Source organism: Schistocerca americana, chromosome 7 (assembly GCF_021461395.2).
Source record: "Schistocerca americana isolate TAMUIC-IGC-003095 chromosome 7, iqSchAmer2.1, whole genome shotgun sequence".
NCBI lineage: Eukaryota > Metazoa > Arthropoda > Insecta > Orthoptera > Acrididae > Schistocerca > Schistocerca americana.
Window position 1 is genome coordinate 632,369,262 of NC_060125.1, and position 26,257 is coordinate 632,395,518.

At 43.6% G+C, this 26,257-nt stretch overlaps 1 pseudogene; it reads left to right on the top strand.

Annotated features, from left to right (window-relative positions):
• The first annotated feature begins 4,294 nt into the window (after positions 1-4,294).
• On the top strand, positions 4,295-4,412 carry LOC124623422 (annotated as a pseudogene).
• The last annotated feature ends 21,845 nt before the right edge of the window (positions 4,413-26,257 follow it).

Sequence of the window (26,257 nt, forward strand, 5' to 3'; positions counted from 1 at the left end):
TTTTGTGTGGAAACCATGAGTAGAAATAGATTCTGTGAGATTATGAGATTCCTGAGGTTCGACGAGAAGTCTACACGCTCTGTACGATTACAGAGTGATGAGTTTCTGTCTGTAACATATTCATAGAAAACTGTGCAATGTGTTAAAACTTGGAAGTGACATAACAAAAAATGGTTCAAATGGCTGTGAGCACTACGGGACTTAACTTCTGAGGTCATCAGTCCCCTAGAACTTAGAACTACTTAAACCTAACTAACCTAAGGACATCACACACATCCATGCCCAAGGTAGGATTCGAACCTGCGACCGTAGCGGTCGCGCAGCTCAAAAGACTGTAGCGCCTAGAACCACTCTGCCACTACAGCCGGCAGTGACAGAACAATATACGAGCAGCTCTTCCCAAGTAAAACTAGGTGCCCGTTCACACAATTCATGGCTTCAAAGCCTGACAAGCATGGGCAAAAAAAAAAAACTGGTTAGCTGTAGATGTTGAAAGCAAGTATATATACTCAATGGTTTCTCTTATCTTGGTAAGAATACTGCACGATCCCAAGACGAAAGGGTTTCAGATTACGTAGTGATGCGTCTTATGGAATCATTTCTGGGCAAAGGCAGAGACGTCACTACAGACAATTACTTCACTTCAGTCAAACCAGCCAAAGAATTGAAAGAGAAATCAACTTTCACTGTAGAAACAGCAAATAGAGCAAGAAGAGAAATACCACATACTCTGAAGTCCTTGAAGAGACCTCTGTAATCCACAAAAGTTTTAAAACATGGTATTTCCTTGACAGTCTATCAAGGAAAGGAAGCAAAAAATGTGCTAGTAATGTCTTCCCTTCATCAAATGAGAAAAAACTCCACAAACTGTATGTCATTACAACAAAACAAAATTATGGGTTCACATAGAAGACAAAATGGCGAGGCAGTATTTAGTCAAGGCTTCCTCAAGAAGATGGCCAGTGCACTTCTTATACAATATCCTTGACCTATCAGGAATAGATGCTTATGTAGTATTTAGGGCTGTTACTGGGAAGAAGATCAAAAGAAAATATTTTATTCAGCTGCCTGCACATGAACTACGCTCTGAGTGTGTGAAGAGTCACTTTCCTCGTATGACCACAGACAAGTATAAAAAGAACGAAAATGAAGATGAAGACTAATTGCCACAGAAGCGCCGTAAATGTCAAGTTCTCGAATTCTGCAAATGTAATAAAACGATTTCCAAGTGCAGTGTTTGTAAGATGATGGTTTGTAGAAAATGTACAATTGCGTAAAACAATAAAGTAGCTGACATTTCTATACGTATGGGAAGTTCAATTTTTTATGAATTTAGAACCAAGAAAAGCCTGTAATGCGCCTACCCTTGTTTGGGTGTTACCAGGTTCAGTGAAATTTGTTTATAGTCAATAAATAATGTAATTTGTGTCTGTTCTTTTTATTCACAACTCTGTATCTGAAATGGCTATAAATCTTGTAAACATTAAAATATAACAAATGCTTAAAATTACTAAATAATATTTCAGAAAACTTTTTTTTAATGGTAATGGTCAAAATGACACCTCTGAGCGTTCGAGAGTGCAGGCAAAGTCTGGGCGTCCGAATGTTAATCGGGTAGCTCTCATTAAACGCATGAAAAAGGTTGACTTTCGTGATTTTTTTCAAGTAAAATGAAAAGTAATTCTAAATCTGATAACATAGTTTTACTTCTTACATTTCATTTGTTTATCCACATCGGATGCTCCATGTATTCGCTGCACCAAGTGGAGGCATCTCTTGCAGCCGAAACGTATTCATCGGCGAGAATTAGTGAAGCCCTTCTGTTGGACGTGTAACAGCAAAATATTGCGTGAGTCATTTTCAATATATTTTCTGTCAGCACACATTGGGCAATAGCCAAATATTAAGCTCCAACAAAATGGTGACGTGTTGAAACAAATGCCGTTTTTCTCCCCCAAAAAATCGACATAAAAGTGTGCACCGAAAATAGCGTTTGAACATATCGCAAAGCCGCATCGTACGCGGATAGAGAATTCAATTTAGAATGCCGGCATCCAATTCCGATCAAAATTCGTATGTACTGTTCTCAAGTCATGTTACCTGCCAATTTGAAAAATACGAGTTGTGGGTTATACTTCTTTGTAGTTAAGTTAACCATACTTCTAGCCGGCGGCCTTTGAACCATACAATAATCCTTTCAGATCGAAAAGGACGTCGTCCTTCATCTTCTCCGTGGCCATGATGGGGAGCGAGGTGGCACAGTGGATCCGCTTTCGGGAGGACGACGGTTCGAACCTGCGTCCAGATATCCTGACTTAGTTTTCCGTGATTTCCCTAAATCGCTTCAGGCAAATTCTGGGATCCTTTGAAAGGGCACGGCCGATTTCCTTCTCTCATTGGATGGAACCGATGACCTAGCTGTTTGGTCCCCTCCCCCAAACAACCAACCATGGTGGTCCTGCGGTCCTCTTTGGCATCATCTGTCATCCGCTGCTCTGTTCACTCGATACTCTTTTCGAGCCTTTTTGTGCAGAAGTTATAACTGGCTGCGCCGATCTCAAGTTCGAGCTCATTTATAATTTTGGCTGCCGTGAAATCACCTGTCGAATATAGTTTTCTTGCTGTGAATGGTTTTCGGAGACACTTTTTCACAAATTGTCTTGTTTACTCGATAGCGGAGTTTCTGGCGAACTTGGGATCAACACTTCAATAAAGTAGATATCCTAGAGAACATTTTTAGACAAAACAAAAAAAAAAAGATTTATTAAAGTTTCGAAGGGGACTGCCCCGTTAATAGAATGACCAGGAAGTAAATATCGAATGGTTCAACATCTCTTGCGCTACATTGTATTTTCTTTAGTTTAGGGCGCGGAAAAATTCTTTGGGGATTACTACGAATGGTTTTGATGATGTGGAATCCCCTTGCAAGCATTGGCTTGCTTTTAAGACTGTGGTGACATGAAATTTATATCAGATACTGAGGTCTATGGTCCCTTGGCGGTGTAAAAAATTGAAGCTTCTAACTCATTGCAATCAAAAGATACCGCTATTTACGTCACATACTTTAATATTCACAAACTCATCAAAGCCTATAGGGCACTTCCCGTTGGCTTAGAATCATGAAATATGACAAGGAGCAAGGCTTCGCTGTACAACCAAAGGAAAAAAATCCGAAAACTGAAAATTTGTAATCATATCATACGAGAAAAAATACAAGCTCTCCTACACCGCAAGTGTAGCTCATGACGACCGTGGATTTTGTATGGATAGCTTTGGAGGGTACACTTTGGTGCTCTACAAACAGCGGTGCGTTGCAGTGCAGGTGCAACGTGCGGAGATGAACCCACTGGCGTCTCCACTTCTTCCTGAGATGTCCTGGCCACCTACTATGGGGCCAATCGTCTAAAAAACCCGTAACCTCAAACTTCGTTATCATTTTCTTCACAGCGTGGCTTGTCACAGGACCTTTACCTGTTCGAATACGCCTCTTATGTAGACAGGATAGTAGAGGTGCAGTGGCGAATTCTCGATTCCGATAGTAAAGTTTCGCTAACAGTGCTTTTTCTGGTCAAGACAACGTGCCGCAAGTGCTGGCGCATCTGACTCCCTCTCTCACTACGGCTAATTTTATACACGATTCTCATGCGGTCTCACTGACTCGTTGCTGTCCAGCGCCAACTGTTGACCGGTCTTTGGATTAGTATTTGATTTCAATAAAACCCCGTGTCATTTCAGCCGCGTGTGTCACGTTTTACCTCTCTATCTGCATTATTCCGTGAATCAATGGGTTTTGAGCCGCAATATGTTGCCTGCTCCTGACGTATCTCATCGAAAGACCTAAAATTGCAGAGATTTTGACTCATCTGAAGGTTCATCAACACTCTTCCTTCCTAGGCACATCTACAACTGGAACAAGGACGTGGCGAAGTAACAGTTCTACACGGAATACCTGCTCTCATACACCGCAAGGTGCCTTGCTCAGTACTGACGTAGCTATGCGAACTGTTCCTGACAATACTGGATGACCTGTGAATCTAAAATTTGCTCTAACTTATGTTGGAGACACCATGCAATAATCGTTTCCACCTTGTCTGATACTGCAGCTCAGGGATGAAGTGACGTGCAGCCTCTATCCTCACACCTCACATACCATAAGCTGGGCATCTTCAGCAGAACCAGACGTCGAGTGTCTTTAATGCTTACCGTCGTGCTTGCCGAACCGTACCTTGGCCAATAATTATAGGCTGGGCCCTTCAACCAGCTCGGGACTTTGACGATGTAACGTGCCAATTGCGCTAACGGCCTTGCCGCAGTGGTAACACCGGTTCCCGTCAGATCACCGAAGTTAAGCGCTGTCGTGCTGGGCTAGCATTTGGATGGGTGACCATCCGGCCTGCCGAGCGCTGCTGGCAAGCTGGCTGCACTCAGCCCTTGTGAGGCAAACTGAGGAGCTACTTGACTGAGAAGTAGAGGCTCCGGTCTCAGAAACTGAGATACGGCCGGGAGAGTGGTGTGCTGATCACATGGCCCTCCATATCCGCATACAGTGACGCCTGTGGGATCAGGATGACACGGCGGCCGGTCGGTACCTCTGGGCCTTCATGGCCTGCTCGGGAGGAGTTTAGTTTAACGTGCCAGTTGGACAGAATTTGGCACGATATCCCTCAGGAGGACATCCAACAACTCTGTCAATAAATGACAAGTTGAATAACTGCTTGCATAAGGGCCGGAGGTGGACCAACGCTTTTGTTGACTTACTCACCTTGTGGAAGCTCTTTCTCTTGAGTAAATCATCGGTTTAATGAAATTGTAATAACTTGTTTGTCTGTATTTATATATCACATGTACCAATTTCCTTCCCATTCGGATAATTCCTTCGTGGTGCGTCGTTTCTTCTTCTTTTTTCTTTGTTAATTCCCGAACAAGTTTTATTTTACGCACCCTGTAAAATATGGTGTAATTCAGAAGTTGATTTGAGTCGATATTATTTCTTTATGTTGACAATTTTAAGAAATATTTTCGTATATACGTTATCCATTTTCATTAGATAAATACATACATTTACTAGTGTCCAAAGTTAAGGACCAAAGGACCTTTACATGTTCTGTCATAGCTAAGTAACGTAAATCGATGAAACTTGGACAAAACATAGAAAAACTGCAGCAGTATAGTACAGAAGCTATCTGAAAGAGCCGGCCACTGTGGCCGAGCGGTTCTAGGCGCTTCAGTCCGGAACCGCGCTGCTGCCTCGGGCATGGATGTGTGTGATGTCCTTATGTTAGTTAGGTTTTGGTAGTTCTAAGTGTAGGGGACTGATGACCTCAGATGGTAAGTCCCATAGTGCTCAGAGCCACTTGAATTTTGTATCTGAAAGAAATACACGATTAGACGAACGGAAATGACACATTTATTCAAAGACAATAATTACGCAGAAGTCGCCGTGATTCATGGTGGTCCCCAGGACACGATAAAAGGCGGGACGTGGTTCCTAACGGGCTGAGTGATCACCACGGACGACAATGCACGCTCTGGAACGTGCTCCCATGCTGGCCGCGAAGTTGATAGGGATTTCCTGGACCAACGCGGTCGATTACTGCTGACAGTCGTTAGCACGTGTGGACGTGTTCCAATACACCTCCTCAATGCATTCCACAAGTTCTCCTGTAGACTGACGTTTTGTAGCCGTACATAGTTTGATAAGCAACAGTCTAACCATTGTCATCAAAGTATGTGAACGTCTGGCAGCACTCGATTGATGCGTGTTGGTGTCAGATACTCGGGAAACTAAGGAGAGGGAGAACAGTAGGTTGCAATGAAATTTCGCTGTAAGGCTTAATTTTCAGTGACAAAGGAATTTTATGTGATTTTTTTTCTCAAATGTTTTCGTGGGTTTTTAGGATGTTGTATGTAGACTTGAGGTTGCCGCACATACTCTGACGTGGGTGCAAGTGGGACATCCATTTCATTCCAGACTTGTTTTTCGTAACTGATCATAACGAAGTTCAAATGGTTCAAATGGCTTTGAACACTATCGGACTTAACTTCTGAGGTCATCAGTCCCCTAGAACTTAGAACTACTTAAACCTAACTAACCTAAGGACATCACATACACCCATGCCCGAGGCAGGATTCGAATCTGCGACCGTAGCGGTCGCGCGGTTCCAGACTGTAGCGCCTAGAACCGCTCGGCCACCTCGGCCGGCCATAGCGAAGTCTTTCTCCTCAAATTCATTACTTGTGGCGAGGTAGCGGTTTCTGCTCCTCTGTAACTAATCACTTTTTAGGATGAGATGTGGAATACTGAGAGTACAGCTGAGCATTTAACGTACCCCTGAGATGGTAACAAGATCTGAACTCAGTGACCCAAACAGCGAGCTGACCGCTCCCCATAACATCACGTGAAATATGAAGAAGAAAAAGTCGCTCAACAGAAAATACCGATCTGAATTTAAAAAGGTGTGGCTATTAAACATGAAATATGGGGACCATGGCTCATCAAACTACGAAATGAAGTGAAAAGTCACACTGAAATCCTGTTTATTACCAAGATGCATCAACTCGATTCCAGTCTTTGAACAGAGAAAACAAGCAATGCTATTAAAGTGCACAAGCGGTCAAATGAATGGTAAAAGAAACGCAACAAGACATTCATACAGGTGAGCAGAAATGGAAAAGAAATATAACAATCAGCTATGTCCACGAGAACCCCAAATGACTGCTGAAGTAGTTAACAGGTTACAGAAAAGAACCGGGAAAGTACATGTAAGCACCAGCACCCTCGCTTAAGTGCATGGTGAACTTAACAACGTGATGCATGAATTAATTTGAGAAAGGAAAACTCAAGCCAGAAACAACTGACTTCATGCAGGTGCAGAGCATGGCTGCGGTGATAGCTGAGAGCTACAAGTTCAGCCCTGGCGTCTGTGATCTTCTCTAGGAGTTCTGCACCTCTAAGGTGACGGCATCTCCCCCTCTGATAAGCTAAGATAAAGATATTTCCTGTCGGGAGATCTAAGACAAAGTGTGTTTCTGGTCTCCTTCCCCAAAAACTTGCTGGTTCTACCAGCATTGGTTTCTTGTTAGTCAATCACGGTAGTCCTTCTGAGTTCCAATCAATGAAACACTTATAACAATACCAACAATCTCCCTTCTCCCAAAGAATCTGTTGTGATTAACCAGTAATATATAATTCTTTCTCACAGTAGGGCAGAAAGCAGAAACTCTCTCCCACTGTGAGAGTGGTTTCACGTTATAGCCAATGATAGGGGCTACATGTACACACTTGTCAGTCTTCAGCCCCGCTGTGAAAATAATCCTGGTCAACTAACCCGGGACTCCCTTAAAAAATTCAAACATTTCTAATACTGGCCTCCTTTTAGACCAACAGATTCTTCTCAAACTTCCTTCCCGTGAAAGGCAAAGGTCCCGAGTCCGAGTCTCGGTCCGGCGCACAGTTTTAATCTGCCAGAAAGTTTCATATCAGCGCACACTCCGCTGCAGAGTGAAATTGACATTTTGGAAACATCCCCCAGGCTGTGGCTAAGCCATGTCTCCGCAGTATCCTTTCTTTCAGGAGTGCTAGTTCTGCAAGGTTCGCAGAAGCGCTTCCGTGAAGTTTGGAAGGTAGGAGACGAGGTACTGGCAGAATTGAAGCTGTGAGGATTGGGTGTGAGTTGTGCTTGGGTAGCTCAGATGGTAGAGCACTTGCCCGTGAAGTTCCCGAGTTCTATTCTCGGTCCAGCACACACTTTTAATCTGCCAGGAAGTTTCATATCAGTGCACACTCCGCTGCTGAGTGAAAATCTCATTTTATGATGATGTTTGGTTTGTGGGACACTCAATTGTGCGGTAATCAGTGCCCATACAAAGTCCCAAACTTTACACAGTCCAGTCTGGCCACTTTCACGAATTATGATGATGAAATGATGAGGACAACACAAACACCCAGTCCCTGGGCAGAGAAAATCCCTAACCTAACCGGAAATCGAGCCGGGGACCCCGTGATCGAGAGGCAGCAGTGCTAGCCACTATACCACAAGCAATGGACTTTTTTGCATATATAGTGTCCTTTCTGCTGTCGCAACAAATACATATATGTGATATAGATACTGTAAATCTTCAATCAGTGTGTGAGAGAACAAGTTACTCTGTCACCTATTTTTCGTATACAGAAAATTATTAATGGTTTTATTACAACCTGATGCACCTTGAGCGACGCTGTAGAAAGTTAATGGCCTGAGCAGACGTTGATGGAGCCTGGTAGGGCGCTAAAAGCGTGAGGTATTTTTATAGTTCTTAGCTCATAGAAACAGCATTTTGGGAGTTGGAAGCAATTAGCACGAGCCCAACCCACAGTAAATCTTGTCGGGCAGGCCCACAGCCGTACAGGGCAGACAGAGCAGCCCCATGTTGAGACAGGTCTCCAGCAGAACAATGCTGCTATACCTGCACTGACGCCAGTTGAAGACCTTCACAGTGGAGTCGTAAACTGGGCATTGTGTGCAGAGCCACATGTGTACACCAATATTGCAAATGGGCCTGTGACCCACTACCATCGGCTGCCTTGGTTGTATAAGAAACTCTGGCACCTGAGAAACGTTTAGAGGTAGAATCTTTGTTATGCGTCATAGCTAGAACTAACAAGCTCCAAGGCACAGGCGATTTAGATACTAGCTTGATAGTGAAGGATGTTGTGTGCAACATAGGCAATGTATCAAATAGCGCAGTTGCAAACATATATTCATGGCTTGTGGAAAGTAAACTGATGCTAAATCACGGTAAGACCCAGTTTTTAGTTTCTACCACACAATTCAATTTAACTGAATTCTGTTTACACAAAATTGGCATATGATTTGTGAGTCCAAACAATTCAGATTCCTAGGTGTTTGGATAGAGAGTAAGCTTTCGTGGAAAGCCCACATTCAGGATCTTGTTTTAAAACTTATTGCCATGGTTATCATCTGAAAAAAGTGATACAACTCGAAAATAAGTTTATTTTGCTTGTCTTCATTCGGTTATGACATACGCTATTATATTCTGGAGTAGCTTGTAGCATTATAGATTGGTATTTTTGGCTCAGAAATGGACAGTTCGAGCTATATTGTGATGTAAGCTTTCGAATCATTTGTAGACCCCTGTACAGGAGTCTGGAAATTCTGAAAAGCCCATATATATTCATTAAAGTCGTTTGATTTTCATGATATGAGTTTATTCCTAAGAATTAACAGCTTTCACTCAGTTAACAGCAAGAAGAAATTCAATTTGCATTTGGACTGCACCTCTTTGACTCCCGCGCAAAGAAGCGTGCACTATTCTAATGCATCCGTTTTTAATAAGCTATCACAAGTATTACAAAATCTAAGCAGTTATCCACACATTTAAAAGTATATACTGAAGACTTTCCTACTGGCTCACTGATTCTATTATGAAAAAAAAAGTAATTCCAGTATTGAATTTTTGACTATGATAATATAAAATTGTAGCTTGTCGTCTGCATAGGATTCATATACATTTTATTTAATGTGTTATTACTTTTATGACGTTAAGTTTTTGGATTTACTCGTTATATGATCATGGAGATTCGCTCCCCAATTTGATGGGAATATCTTTGGTATGTGTTGTTCCTGGTTAAATGTAAGAGAGGGTCTGAGGCCCTAACCTGGTCGATCTAAGTAAGTAATAAATAAAATAAATAAACGCCTCTGAAAGGTTCAAGATTCTACTCGATAGAGGAGTTTCAGAAGGTTGTAAATAAGAAACTATACATAGCTTCGGAAGAACCATCTCTGAGGTCTTGAAGAGACTGAAAACAGATGATGAATAACGTACGGTAGGGGTTCGAAAAGTAACGATTCCTCTGTGAGAAAAGGTTTATCAAGAGATCAAAAAGTTACAGAAAGTAGTAACGTACAGTTGTGATGGTCGTCGAAGCACTTGTTCCTTTGATTAAATCGCTGTGTCGAAACTGGCATAAAAGAAATCGGGGTCCATGTCCAGAAGCGTCTTAATGACAGCCTCCTTGAACGTCGGCATCGATTCTGAAGTACCGATCAGCCGGGTGCTTCTTTAGCGTTTCGAAGAGATGAAAATTGCTCGATGGGAGACACGCAATGTATGGAGGGCGTTACAGCACAAGCAATCGGAAACGGCGGAGCAAAAGGCGAGCAACCGAAGGTGTACGCGATTGGGTGTTGCCGTGCAAACAGCACCGCACTTTCCGAAAGCAATCCCGGTCTTTTCCTCCGAACCGCCAACTGCAATCGAGGCAGAGGAAACTAACCAGAAGTGCACCTTTTATGTCCCAAAATATCGTGTCCGTAACTATCATCGCAAATACCGTTGTTCTGAATTTCTTATTGGGAAAAGACGAGGACTGTTTCCACGAGGTTTTTTGCGTTCTTCGTGTCAGGTGCGACTTGAAGCAGATACGTATGATCCTCTGCGGCGATACGGTGCAGGAATGGAGCAGCTTCCACCTGATGTGTAATTAAGTGCTGGAGAGACAAACGCAGCCGCTCGCCTTTATTGTCGTCTGTGTGTGGCTGTGGTACGCTGGGTGAACATTTCTGGCAGTCCGAAGTGTTGTGCACGATGTCCACTGCAATGATACGGGGATTTGGAGATTGTGTGCGCTCTGCCTCCCATGAATGTTACGGTCGGGTTGGATCGGCCATTCGACGTTTCACACGTTGTTATCTGAGGTGGGCGTGCTTGGCAGGCGCGACCTTTGCTCGTCTGGCACATCTCTTCCATGTCTATCGAATCCTTGGCACTAAAACACCTGTGACACTACACTCCCTCCGTAAAATTTACCTAACGCGATTTATTACGGAGATGGGTATTTTTCTTTAAACGCAGAAACCTTACTATGCTTCACACTTCAATCGTCGATCAGTGCATCCGTAACGCCTCCACCATCAAACCGTATTTCGAAGCCCAACGTCAAAGCCACTCCCTTCTACCGGCAGAGTTTTAAAGCTTTGATCGTGTCATCTATGTAGGTATGGAATTTAATTCCCTCGAGGTACTGATACACCTGTGAGATCTCTTACTGCTTTACTTACTGAATCATCCACATACAATGGTGTTCAGAATTAAAGCAACAAATCGCTATTTCCCCGTCCCGTGTCTAGTTCACGATATAATCACACAGACTGTCAACCAGATGTCTTTAGCATCGTGTCCTGCACCGAAGACGGCATTCCGCTCAAACGGACAACCATGCCAACCATGACGTCAGGGCACCTTGAAACGAGGTAGTGTTTGCCGCGTAGCCCCATTTCCACAATCGCCGTGTACACAGTCACAGACGGTGCAGTGTGGAACAGAGAATATGCCTACCAGACCCCCTGCGGTGGAGGGCCATAGAAAGAAAGGAAGCAGGATAGTCGGACACTGATGTGGCCCGATGGCTTAATGCGAATCGCTATGTTTTTCCTCGGATGTGACGACAGTTTATAGAGAGCGAAACTGTATCCTGAAGAACAGGGCAGGGTCGACCAGGTGTCACTTCAGAACAGACAACAGTTACTTGGCTGTAAGGGCACGACAGTACCGCCTTAGTACTGCACGGCGACCGACATGTGAGCTCGCAGCATACACTGGACGTGTTGCGCCGAGGCAAACGGTGTGCAGAAGGCAAGAGTCCACTATATCGCTTGCAAGGTGCAACTTGTAGCGTACGGTCCATTAAAGGTAAGAATACGGGTTAGCGCCCTAGCCTGGCACGTATTTTTAGCTTATCACGTAAACAATACATGATGTTAGTTCATATCTTCATGATAAACCCACCAATTTTCTGTTTTTTTTTGTTTTTTTTTTTTTTTTTTTTTTTTTTTTTCAGGGGATACTCTACTAAGCCTAGCATAACTACATTTGTTTTCTCACTTTGTTCAACCGACAGCACACACTTTTTTACTATAAAAATATCATTATCCACGGCCACGGATCTCAACAGTCCAAATGAAATGGACAAATTGTTATCAGCACACACTTTTATTTCGTTTATTGTATTTTGATCAAATTAATAAGTTAGTATTCATCTATACTGCTTGTTCTATACAACATGTAGTGTTTTAGTCTATGCTTGTGAGTAATTATTTTTAAGTGTGTGTATTTTGTCTTTAAAAAAAATTAAGAGAGAAACTAATTAAAATATGAACTGAAGGAGGTATCATATTTGTGAAGCAGTGGAAAATCCAGGACTGAACACTGACAATATTATGAAAAGGACAGACTGTTATTAACCGTATAGTGGAGATGTTGAGCCACACACAGGAACAACAAAATTTTTGTTGCGCTATCTACGGATCAACATCTTCACTATATAGTGAGTAGCAATCTCTCGTTTCCATCATACTGTTATCATATTTATTATACATTTAATAAGACTAAGATATGTAGAATCATTGACTGGAAACTGGTGCATGCCAGTGTCTAGTCGTATAATGTTGTATAGTATTTGGGAACTTAATTTCCTGTATTCAAAGGAAAATTGACTAGAAAACACTGTAAAGTTAGAAAAAAGAGAATAACTAGTCAGTATTTACTATGTTCAGAAAGTGAAATTCCAGTACTTCTGACAGACACAAAAAAGGAAAAGACTATTTCTAGCTTTCTGGTCTATTAGATACTTCTCCAGAGAGGAAGAGGGATATGTTGGTGAAGGTTAGAAAAGGAAGAGTGACCTTAATTGTCAGAGACCTGGTGTATGTGTGCCTCTGACGCGTCTTCATAGAAGGGAACATCTAGAGTGGAGTCATCAAAATGCCACCTGGACGGTGGGCCAAACTTGTTTTCACAGATGAGTCCTGACTTAGTCTGGAGAGTTTTTCTCGATGGATTCACATCTGAAGAGAACGTGGAACACGATTCAGGAACCCAAACATTGTGGAATCGAGGGGGATCCCTAATGGTGTGGGCAGGGTTATGTTTATCACTCGAAAACCTCTTCATGAAATTGTACGGGTGAATCGGCAAGCTTTAACTGCTGTAAGGTATAGTGGCGACATCTTCGGACCTCATATGCCGTTGTTGCGAGGTGCTGTGAGCCCAGACTTCGTACTGATGGACGACAATGCTCGACCTCATACAGCACGGATGGCGGATGGGTGATGTTTTCTTGGAAGATATTGCACGCATGGCGTGGCCTGCTCGCTTTCCCGATTTAAATCTCATAGAGGATGTCTGGGGTGCGCTAGGGAGACGGCTTGCATCACGACAGCATCCACCAATCACTCTTCAAACTGCGAGCAGCTCTGCAGGAAGAATGGGCGTTATTGTCTCAACATGAGACTGATGATATCATTCAGAGCATGCCCCGTCGTTGTGAAACCTGTACTGCTGCCAGAGGTGGTCGCACCCCATACTGAGCACGTTAACTGGTTGTCGCAATGCGTGTGCAAATCCGTTGGGGTGAAAAGAACGAAGGAAATTTTTGTCTACCGTTATGCATGTTGCAATCGTTTACGTGTTGCTTTATTTCCATTGTTTCTGTTTTACTACCATCTCTTTATACTGTTTTGTGGCAAAGTATACGCAACCTGGCAAAATTTCCGTTTGTTGCTTTAATTTTGACCAGTGTAGCACGTAAAATGACTTCGCTCTTGAGTAATAAACACTCAAAAACCGTGCGCAGTTGATTTTTAATCTGCTATAGCCTTAGTCCGTGAAGTTACGCATCACGGTATGTGTGACTATATCTTCAGGCTGCAGCCCGTGTTACGCCGAGAATTATCTTCCAGGAAAAACGCAGTCGAAAAACGAAATTCGCTCGGAAAAGCGGGATTCGATTCATGTGGCTGGCTTAGCCCGCGGCCACCATCAGCCCTCATTAAAATGCAAATATAGGCGCCATATCAATGCGCTGTTTTTTGTTGTTGTTCATATAAATCTAAAACCAATACATACTAATTAAACTGAAATAATTAATTGCTTCAAATTGATATCGTATAAAATTAATAAAGCTCAAAACCTGTCGTGCGGTATAATGCGGTGATGCTGTCGTTACGTCATCGGGAAATATGCTAGAGACTCGTAACCGTGGGTGGGAACTGCTGATTCCATCCTTGCGCGTGTACCAAAAAATACTGGCAGCGTGCGAGAAGCGAACTTCACGTCCAAAATGGCTGTGTCAGCTTGGCGTCCACCAGACGTGTAACTGACGTGTGTTAAATCGGCGAATTTTAGTATGGGGTTTGAAACAACGGAACATAAAGTTATTCATCTGTTTTAGTTCCTGTGCGACGCCATTGTTTTATCTCTTTGCAGTACACTGAGATCCAATTCTTGGTACCTGAAAAACATTCACAGGGTGGATTTCATTGACAGATTTGTGTCTTTCAGTAACTGATTTGGTTGTAAAGGGAAGGATAGTATTACAAGGGCAACGATACGCCCAAGATGAAGAGGAAATGGACTTGTTCAGTGCTAAAAGCGTAGATGAACAGCTTGCTGAAAAATCTCTTTCCTTTATAATTCACGGGAGTTTCCACATTCGTGAAGATTTTCGTTGGTGACAATAATGAGGTGAAATTTTTCGCTTCTTGAATAACTATCCTTCTCAACTAAGAAATGAAATTATTCTTTATTTACGAACAGAGGCACTATTCTGGTAACACATAAAAGATCCAAACTAAACAGTTGTCACAGTGTGAGAAGGATGTCATCCCCTGAAGTGCTGAAAACATCCACATCCTTTCTGAAACAGATTCAGACATTTCAATTAATACCTCATTTATATAAAAGAGTGCACCATGATCTGAGCAAGGATGGAGTTCGGGTGGGAAGACGCATGCTACTATTACGGAGAGTGACGAAGTTATTTTGAGATTTCACAACGAATGATTGCTGGGAACACTTGCTACTTGCTGCTAGTCGGTCTTCATTTTATCTTCCGCTTTTCTTCAGGCTGGCTCTGTCTTTGTAGCCGTGCGGGATACGAGTTTTGTAGGAGGTGAGGGGGAGGGCAGAAAGGGGGGGGGGGGCGAGGACAGCTACCAACCCTTGCCCCTCCATAGTTACGCTCTTGTTTAGACATTGATTTGAATTATTGATGTCAGGCAGTAGTAGCCGACCAAGACAGACGCAGCAACATGGAAGTAACCGCTTTTCTGACATTTACGAGTTCCTAACCAGGAGCGAATTTTATTACATCATCTGTGTGCTTTAGTAGTTTAGTTTCTTGAGTTTCTGTGTGTAAATTTAATATCTAATAGCCACAGTTCTTGCGTTTTCGTTTACGTCGGAATGTAAACCGATTTTGTGACAAGTTCCTAATCAGGGGCAAATTATTTAGTTTCACCTGAGTGCTTCGGTAGTTAGGTTTTTGAATATCTGCGTATTACTAGACACAGTTCACGCGTTTTCGTCAGGGTCTACAGTAGAGTTGCGCATCACATGCCAATAGTCCGTTTATCTGCATAGTTTAGTTTTGCACGGTCTTTAGCATGGACAGGGACTCCGATTGTTGTGTGCGGATGCGAGCCGAGTTGGTGACACTTCGCTCTCAGCTGCAGGCCGTGATGGCTTCGGTTACACAGCTTGAGGCTGCAGTGGATGTGTGCGGCTGGTCCCGGCGGAGGTTCGAGTCCTCCCTTGGGCATGGGTGTTTGTGTTTGTCCTTAGCATAATTTAGGTTAAGTAGCGTGTAAGTTTAGGGACTGATGACCTTACAGTTAAGTCCCCTAAGATTTCACACACATTTGAGCATTTTTTGCAGTGGATGGGCACCAGTGCTGTGGGCCGGCCTTGGGGATCCAGCGGACGTCCAGCACGTGAGAGTCCTCCGATCGGTCCTCACCGGTGGCAAACCCAGTTACTGCTCGCACTGAGGCTGACCCCTCACCTGTGGTCGAGTGGGAGGTCGCCCTGGGGCGAAGCAGGCGGCGAAAGAGAGTTCCCAGGCGGCCGCACGTAAGGCCTCCCCGGTTTGTATGACAAACAGGTTCCAGGTGCTGTCTGTGGCTGGTACTGTCGATGAGCCAGATGCTGTCGCCTGTCCTCTTTCAGAGGAAACCACTCAGCCTGCAAGATCCGGGCAATCGCAGAGGGTAGGATTATTGGTAGTTGGCAGCTCCAACGTTAGGCGTGTTATGGGGCCCCTTCCAGGGATTTGACTAACAAGAAGGGAAAGAAAACCAAAGTGTACTCTGTGTGCATACCGGATGGAGTCATTCCAGATGTGGAAAGGGTCCTCCCATTTGCCATGAAGAACCCAGGGTTGCTCACGTCGGTACCAATGATGTGTGTCACTTTGGATCAGAAGAGATTCTCTCTGGTTTCGAGCTGCTAACAGAAGTGGTAAAGGCTGACAGTCTTGCTTGCAAGATGAAAGCAGAGCCGACCATTTGCAGCATAGTCGACAGGACCGACTGCGGACCACTGGTACAGAGCCGAGTGGAGGGTTTGAATCAGAGGCTCAGACGGTTCTGCGACCGTGAAGGCTGCAGATTGCTCGACTTGCGCCAAAGGATGGTTGGGTTTCGGGTTCCGCTGAATAGGTCAGGCGTCCACTATACCCAGGAAGCGGCTACACGGGTAGCAGGGGCTGTGTGGCGTGGACTGGGTGGTTTTGTAGGTTAGAGGGCCTCGGGAAAACACAAGAAGGACTTCAGTCACAAAGGGTGCAGGCCGAACACAGGAAGAACGTAGATACAGGAACCATTGGTATAACAGTTGTAAATTGTCGTAGCTGTGTTGGGAAAGTACCAGAGCTCCAAGCGCTAATAGAAAGCACTGATCCTCAAATCGTTATAGGCACTGGAAGCTGGCTAAAGCTGGACATAAGCTCAGCCGAAATTTTTGCGAAGAACCTAACGGTGTTCCGAAAGAATAGGCTAAACACGGTTGGCGGTGGCGTGTTTGTTGCTGTCAGAAGTAGTTCAACTTGTCGCGAAATTGAAGTAGGTACTTCCTGTGAGTTAGTATGGGCGGAGGTCATTCTTGCCAACCGGAATAAAATAATAATTGGATCCCTTTACCGGCCTTCCAGTTTAGATGATACAGTTGCTAAAAGCTCAAAGAAAACTTGAGTTTGATTTCAAACACGTACCCGACTCATACGATAATAGTTGGTGGTGACTTTAATTTACCCTCGATATTTTGGCGAAAATACATGTTTAATTCCAGAGGTACGCATAAAATATCATCCGAAATCGTGCTAAACGCATTCTCTGAAAATTATTTCGAGCAGTTAGGTCATGAGCTCACGCGAATAGTAAACGGTTGTGAAAACACACTTGACCTCATAGCAACAAATAATTCAGTGTTATTAACGAGCATCAAAACCGATTCAGGGATTAGCGAACACAGGGTTGTCGTAGCGAGATTGAATGTTGTAATCCCCAAATCCTCGATAAATAACCGAAAAATAACCTATTCAAAAAAGCAGATAAAAATTCACTTCCTGAGAGACAATTTCCACTCATTCCAAATTAATAATATAACTGTAGATCAGATGTGGCTTAAATTCAGAGAAATAGTATCGGCAGGAATTGAGAGATTTATACCAAATAAATTAACAAACAACGGAGCTGATTCTCCTTGGTACACAAAACGCGTTAGAACACTGTTGCACAAACAACGAAACAAGCATGCCAAATTCAAACAGACGCAAAATCCTCGAGATTGGCGATCTTTTACAGATGCTCGAAATTTAGCGCGGACTTCAATGCGAGATGCTTATAATAGTTTCCACAACGAAACTTTGTCTCGAAAACAGGCAGAAAATCCAAAGAGATTCTGGTAGTATGTGAAGTATGTTAGCGGCAAGAAACAATGAATGCCTTCTCTGCGCGATAGCAGTGGAGATACAGTGCTGGCCACCGTAAATGCAACACCAAGAAAGACAAGAGGTAGCACAACAAGATTTATTTTGTAGATAACATGTTGACCAAATATCAAATGATTACGTTTACAGACGTCTGTGACATGTGGTTCCTGCCAGAATCAGTAGCCAGAGTAGCCGCCATTGTTGGAGATCACCGCTGCCACACGTCTCGGCATTGAGTCAGAGAGACGTTGGATGTGTTCCTGGGGTACAGCAGCCCAAGCAGCTTCCACACGTTGCCAAAGATCATCTGGTGTGGCAGCTGGGGATGTAATCTGGGTCACTCGTTGAGCAACTGTGGACCACATGTTTTCTATAGGCGAAAGATCCGGAGAGCGAGCCGGCCAGGGAAGCAATTCAATCTGGTTATTGACGAAGAACCTGTGGACAATGCGTGCCACGTGTGGTCGCGCATTATCCTGTTGAAATATGGCTGTGGCCGAGCCCTGAAGGTAAGGAAGGACAACTGGCTCCAGCACCTCGGATATGTAGCGCCGGCTATTTAAAGTGCCGGCAATGCGTACTAGAGGCGTGCGAGAGTAATATCCAATACCGCCCCATACCATAATACCCGGTGCAAGACCAGTGTGGCGGTGCATAATGCAGCTGTCCAGCATCCTCTCTCCACGGTGTCTCCACACTCGAATCCGACCATCGTGGTGCTGCAGACAGAAGCGTGCCTCGTCAGTAAAGACAACGTCATTCCATTCTGCCGTCCACATCCGTCTGTCATCACACCATTGGCGACGGAGACGTCTGTGGTTCTGCGTCAATGGTAGACGAAGCAATGGACGTCTCGCGGACAGACCACTCTGCTGTAAACGGTGTCGAATGGTACGCGCAGACACTGGATGATGCGTTACAGACGCAATGTGCTGTGCTATGGTTCGGGATGTCACTGAGCGATCCGTCACTGCCATGCGCACAATTTGCCTATCAGCACGTGCAGTGGTGCACCGAGGTGAATGCGATCGACCACGTCGGTCCGTCGTACCCTCCTGCATCCAACGGTCACATATCCGCATTACAGTTGTTTGGTTTCGTCCAACACGACTAGCGATTTCTCTGTATGATAATCCACAATCTCGGTAAGCCACTATCCTTCCTCTGTCGAACTCGGATACTTGATCAAACGATGCTCGCTGTTGTCTACGAGGCATAACTGATCGTCTTGTGGAACAACCACAAGGTAAACACACGTGCCGAACGTACACTCGTCGAAATCGCCAAGCCTTAAATGGCGCTATGACGTGGCGCCACAGGCGCGCGTGATGTGTGTCTGCGCTGAAATTCTAATCAGTTGCATATCTCATCTCTGCAAACCCATGGTGTAAATTTCACTTGATTCGGATGCTTCCTTCAGGGTGTTGCATTTACGGTGGCCAGCAGTGTACTATCGAAGACAGTGCTGACAAAGCAGAGTTACTAAACACAGACTTCCGAAATGCCTTCACAAAAGAAGACGAAGTAAGTATTCCACAATTCGAATCGAGAACAGCTGCCAACATGAGTAACGTGGAAGTAAATATCCTCGTAGTAGTTCAAATGGCTCTGAGCACTATGGGACTTAACATCTGTGGTCATCAGTCCCCTAGAAGTTAGAACTACTTAAACGTAACTAACCTAAGGACATCACACACATCCATGCCCGAGGCAGGATTCGAACCTGCGACCGTAGCACTCGTAGTAGTGAAGCAACTTAAATCACTTAAAAAAGAGCAAGTCTTCTGGTCCAGACCGTTTACCAATTAGGTTCCTTTAGGAGTATGCTGATGCAGTAGCTCCATACTTAACAATCATATACAACCGTTCGCTCGACGAAAGATCAGTACCAAAAGACTGCAAAGCTGCACAGGTCACACCAATATTCAAGAAAGGTAGTAGGAGCAATCCACTAAATTACAGGCCCATATCGTTAACGCCGATATGCAGCAGGATTTTAGAACATATATTGTGTTCGAACATTATGAATTACCTAGAAGAAACCGGTCTATTGACACACAGTCAACATGGGTTTAGAAAACATCGTTCCTGTGAAACACAACTAGCTCTTTATTCAGATGAAGTGTTGAGTGCTATTGACAAGGAATTTCAGATCGATTCCGTACTTCTGGATTTCTGGGAGGCTTTTGACACTGTACGACACAAGCGGCTCGTAGTGAAACTGCGTGCTCATGGAATATCGTCTCAGTTACGTGACTGGATTTGTGATTTCCTGTCGGAGAGGTCACAGTTCGTAGTAACTGACGGAAAATCATGGAGTAAAACAGAAGTGATTCCTGGCGTGCCCCAAGGTAGTGTTATATAGGCCCTTTTCTGTTCCTTATCTATATTAACGATTTGGGAGACAATCTGAGCAGCCGTCTTCGGTTGTTTGCAGATGACGCTGTCGTTTATCGACTAATGAACTCATCAGAAGATCAAAACAAATTGCAAAACGACTTACAAGAAATATCGAAATGGTGCGAAAAGTGGCATTTGACCTTAAATAACGAAAATTGTGAGGTCATCCACATGAGTGCTAAAAAGAACGCGTTAAACTTCGGTTACACGATAAATCAGTCTAATCTAAAAGCCGTAAATTTGACTAAATACTTTGGTATTACAATTACGAATAACTTAAATTGGAAGGAACACACAGAAAATGTTGTGGGGAATGCTAACCAAAGGCTGCGTTTTATTGGCAGGACACCTAGAAAATGTAACAGACCTACTAAGGAGACTGCCTACACTACGCTTGTCCGTCCTCTTTTAGAATACTGTTGCGCAGTGTGGGATCCTTACCAGATAGGACTGACGGAGTACATCGAAAAAGTTCAAAGAAAGGCACCACGTTTTGTATTATCGCGAAATATGGGAGAGAGTCTCACAGAAATGGTACAGGATTTGGGATGGACGTTATTAAAAGGAAGGCGTTTTTCGTTGCGACGGAATCTTCTCACGAAATTGCAGTCACCAACTTTCACCTCCGAATGTGAAAATATTTTGTTGACACCGACTTACATAGGGAGGAACGATCACAAAGATAAAGTAAGGGAAATCAGAGCTCGTGTACATTGTTTCCGCGCGCTATGCGAGATTGGAGTAATAGAGAATTGTGAAGGTCGTTCGATGAACCCTCTGCCAGGCACTTAAATGTGATTTGCAGAGTATCCATGTAGATGTAGATGTAGATGTAATGTATGGTGGCACATCGGGTTGTAGTATTTCTTGAAGATGAATAATATAACTGACGCAGATGGCTCATTGCCGTAGATATTTGAAGTAATTTTAATTTTCAGCGTCAACCATATTTTGCTGTCCAAAGATGGAACTGACGCCTTACATAGACTAGCCAGTCAGCAGTCACCCCTTAGAAACGAGAATGAATTTTCATTCTACAGTAGACTGTGCGCCAATTTTAAACTTCCTGATTGACTAAAACTGTGTGCAGGTCCGGGAGTAGAACCTGGGATCTTTTCCTCAGTTGACGGAGCACATTCCCACCAAAGGCGAAGGTCTCAGTTTCAAGTCCCACTGCAGCGGCCAATTTTAATCACTTAAAGAATCTGTTACTGAAAAATAGTCTGTCCAATCACATTAAGCTGGCCACCTGTCAAAAGCCTGAATAACCAGATTTTGCTGCGCAAACTGCTACGAGGCGTGCAGGGGGACCGTCTGTGAGGTTGTGGAAGGTGCCGACGGGGATGTGGAGCCACGCCGAATCCAGTGCCGTGGGTCAGCTGCCCTTGGTTTCTCTATTGAGGATCCATGGCGCGAACTTATCGATCAGGTGGTCCCACAGATTCTCGATTGGGTTAAAATTCGAGAAGTGTGGTGGCCGTGGCAATATGGTGAACTCGTCCTGGTGCTCTTGGAACCATACGTGTACACCGCTGTGTGACTTGTTGCATTGTCCTGCTGGTAGATGTCACCGTGCTGAGATAAAGACAAACTCCATGTAGGGGCAGACGTGCTCGCCAAGTATAGACTCATATTTGTGTTCATCCACTGTGCCGTACAGAATGACGAGATAACCCAGCGAATGACACGAATACGCTCCCCAGACCATGACGCTCCTTCCTCAGTTCTGCACCCTTCCGACGAATGTTGCAGGGCGTATGCTTTTGGACGTTTCATTCCGTCCATGCCAATGGCCGTCTGTCCGATGGAGTATAAAACGAGATGTGTCTGAAAATGCCACCTGTCGCCACTCTGTGGACGTCTAGTTATAGCACTGGCGTACAAATTCCAGTGTTCGTCGCCGATGAACCGTAGTCATGCATGGGAGCGTGAAACAGTTGCCTGCTGCGGAGTCCCATATGAAGCAAAGTTCGCTAAACGGTCGTTGATGTCGTTTAGGAGACGCTGTTGGTGGCTCCTTGACTCATCTAGGCGTTAGTTGCTCAACGGTTGCGTATCTATTTGCTCATGCACATCTCTGGATCCGTCTTTCACCCCTGTCATCTATGGGCCGTGTGGCAGCCTAACTGCTGCCTCAGCGGTGATTTTGGATAGTGCCATTTTGCGATGTACAGTATACGTTAACGGGAGGTTTACTATCTTTTGGTTCCAAAAATAGATTTTTTTAAAATTGCATTTTTGAATCCATAAAAGTGATTAAAATCCAGCCCTGAAACGGTTTTCCCGAATACAGAACGGAAATGTTTGTAATTCGCGGCTGAACAAAAAAAATTAACCTGCCTGAAATCGGCCTTTTTCACGCACCAGTTTTTTTCCTTTTGGAGGACGAGATATTGTACCGGTGCTTGGGAGGAAAGACACAAAATTCAGATGAAAGTTTGAACCCGTGTGTTTGGAAGTTAGCCCACAAGCATTTGCATTCTGGTACGAAGACTGTGCAGATTGCGACTTTCCTGGCTGTGAGCAGCTTCAGCAAAGGGTATCCAGCAATTCTGAAGACCGTGGCAGCGATGGACGTCACCCTGGGACTCCATTCGACGCAGTTCGCCAAGCATTCGGACGACCACCGGATTCGAGCGGCCGGAAACCGCTTGTCACCGGCCGTACGAGCGGCTCTGGAGCAGCGCAGAGTGGCCCGGATAGAGCAGAACGCCCTCTATGAGGAAGGGGAAGGACTAGTTTATGGACCCGGAACAGCAGATTGAACGTAAGTTGCATAATATTGCATTTATATGTAGTCAAAACTTCAAACGCGTTTTTCTCGAAGTGACTTTTTTTATCGCGCGATATGGTAACTTCAAATCTACTGAACCGATTGGCATGATTCTTTGTTTCCGACGAAGCTAACTAAATTGCCTAGGAGTTGTACCACTTTTATTCCGATCCATCTACTATAAATATTTTTACTTGGCCGACGAAGTCGAAAAATAGATGAAAAAACTCTATTGTTTTCAAATGGCCCCCATTTTGTTTCCTATGGTCCAAATAACTTAAGCGAGGTACAACTCCTCAAGACTCTTATATACTTCGCTAACGTCAACTCAATTTTGATTTCAGTCGAGCCGGCTGACCTGTGACATACCGCGCGTGGACGTCTACATCGAAATTTTGTTTCGTTCCGAAGGCACTTCCGCCTTTACTCTTCGACTTTTTCCGAAAAAAACCCAGTTTGTAGAGGAAATATCAATAAAAATTTTGACCAAATTTGACATTCATATCTATAACACATCCCGAGAAAAAAATTCTCAAAGAACATGTTTTTTTCGGGCCAAAGATAGTAAACCTCCCCTTAACCACGGCGACATGCAGACTTAGCAATTTTGGAAATGCTTCCGTAGTCTGGAAGTCAATCATCATGCTTTTTGGACGTCAGATAAATCAGCTACTAAACAGTAGCATGAAATGCGGAAAAAGCGAAAACAAGAATCCAGAGCACAAATAACGAAAATTCACAAAAAAGTAACTAATGTCGGAATCGGTAACTGGAACTGGTCTATATACATTAATTCTAGTTACTCATTCCAACATTTGTCATTTTTTCGCAGTAGTTTAGAGAGTAATTACAAATGCAGAAATCCTATAACTTTTCAGTTTATACACTTGCCAGAAAAACGATCTAAATAATGAACAATGGAATTCCTGGAACTGGTAACTAGAATTCACCTGTATAGGAGATTAATTCTAGTTACCGTTTCCAGCCATTCGATTGTTCATAATTTTGGACATGTCTGCAGAAAGTGTGTGAATTTGGTTTTCATAGGATTTCTAGAGTTCTTATTGAACTCTGAACTACTGCGAAAGAGTAACAAGTATTGCAATTACCGACCGCAAGACGTTTTTTTCTTTCTCTTAGCAGTGCAGAGAATAATACCGAATGTAGAAAACATATAACATTTTAGTGCAGACACTTGTTGCAAAAACATTCCTAGTAATGAACAGTGGAATGGTTGGAGCTGGTAACTGCAATTAACCTATATAGCTTGTTTCTAGTTACCGATTCCAATATTTATTGCTTTTTCGCGAAGTTCAAAGAGCAATTACAAATGCATATGTCCTATTAGATTCAGTGTACACACGTGCTGGAAAAACGATCTGAATAAGGACCACAGAATAGCAGGAATCTGTAATCAGAACTGACCTACTGTATGTAACTTAATTCTAATTGCTGATGCCAGTATTTGTGAATTTTCGTTACTACTGTACAGAATTTTCTTTTAGAATTTCTATGTCGGTTTTTCCACATTTCATGTTACCGTTGTTTTTATATTGCATATACATATTATTATTTATTTCGTTTTCCGTTGTTGTCTTCATTTTAATTTCTCCCCTCCCGCAACCACAACTTTCCCGCAACAGTCCTGTTAAATTCAATATCATTATTAAAAACTAACACTGTTTCACAATATTACGACGTCACCATGGGCTATACTATAAAGGAATTAAAGATACTCTGGGATTTTCTCACTTGCATAAATTACGATAATAATTTATTTCAGACATGTATATCTCTCTTTTCCTGTTCTTATTTAGTTTCGTTAGCTTTCGGTGTAATTCATGGCGAAGTAAATAAACAAGTGAACTGTGATAGTAATTTTATCGTATTGTTAGATGAAATGGGAATTCCCAATGAATATGTCTAGTTTGATTCTAAATAACAATTTAAAAAAACAAAAACGTCGTTCTCTTTACAGCGCCAACACATTACCGCCCCGCTCATGCGTGCACACGCAAAAATACAACAATTGGCACAGGAGAACAGTTTCGCAATATGCGACACTGTTTCTAAAAATTGCTTTAGTCAAAATTACTGTTATGGTAGTACCATGCATTATTTTTTTTAATAGTTTCGTTGAAAACTACTATTTCAATTTAGTGCCTCATGTTTTATTGAAGTACTGTTCATTTTGCAATGTTAACAAAATCACGTCCACACTTTTCAGTGACAATCTTTTGACAGATGGCAAAGGTAATTAGTCGTTTTAGGAATCTGATAGTTCAAAAATGGAGTGAGACACTGTAATCGTTCTTTCCTGAGGAGCGTCATTGTACGAGGGTAATCCCAAAAGTAAGGTCTCCTATTTTTTAATAAGTACATAGACCTGTTTATTTCTAGAATGGTTTACATCAGTTTACAGCTTGAACATTTAGCTATTTTTTGACATAATCACCATTTCTGTTGATAAATTTTTGTAGACGCTGCGGTAGTTTTTGTATGCTCATGTCATACTAGCTCGCCGCCATGCTGTTCAGAAAGTTATGAACCTCTTCTTTCACCTCGTCGTCGGAGCTGAATCGCTTTCCGGCCAAATGTTCTTTTAACCTAGGAAACAGGTGGTAGTCACTGGGCGCCAAGTCGGGGCTACAGGGTGGGTGGGTGATTATGTTCCACTGAAACTGTTGCAGGAGAGCACCGGTTTGCCGAGCGATGTGTGGGCGAGTGTTGTCATGGAGAATGTGTACGCCCTTGCTCAACATTCCTCTTCTCCGGTTCTGAATTGCCCGTTTGAGTTTTTTCAGAGTCTCGCAGTACCTGTCAGCGTTAATTGTGGTCCCAGTGAGCATAAAGTCGACCAACAATACCCCTTCCAGATCCCAAAAAACTGTTGTCATGACTTTACCGGCAGACCGTGTTTGTTTGAATTTCCGCGGCTTTGGCCAAGAAGGATACCGCCACTGGCGTGATTGTTGCTTGGTCTCAGGTGTAAAGTGGTATGCCCAGGTTTCGTCACCCGTGACAATTGTTTCGTCACCCGTGACAACTGAGTCCAGAAAGTTGTCCTGTTCGGCTGCAAGGCAGTGAAGAAATGCGCGGGAAGCATCAAGTCGTTGCCGCATGTGGTCCTCAGTCAGCATGCGTTGCGTCCATCTTGCAACGTGCAGAGATCATCCAGGGTGATCCGCCGATCTTCACGCATGCTTTGCTCAACCTTCAACACTGCCTCCTGAGAAATTGACGGTCGCCGGCCCCTTTGTTCGTCGTGAATTTCGGTCCGACCAGCTGCCAACTCTCTGCACCACTTGCGGACA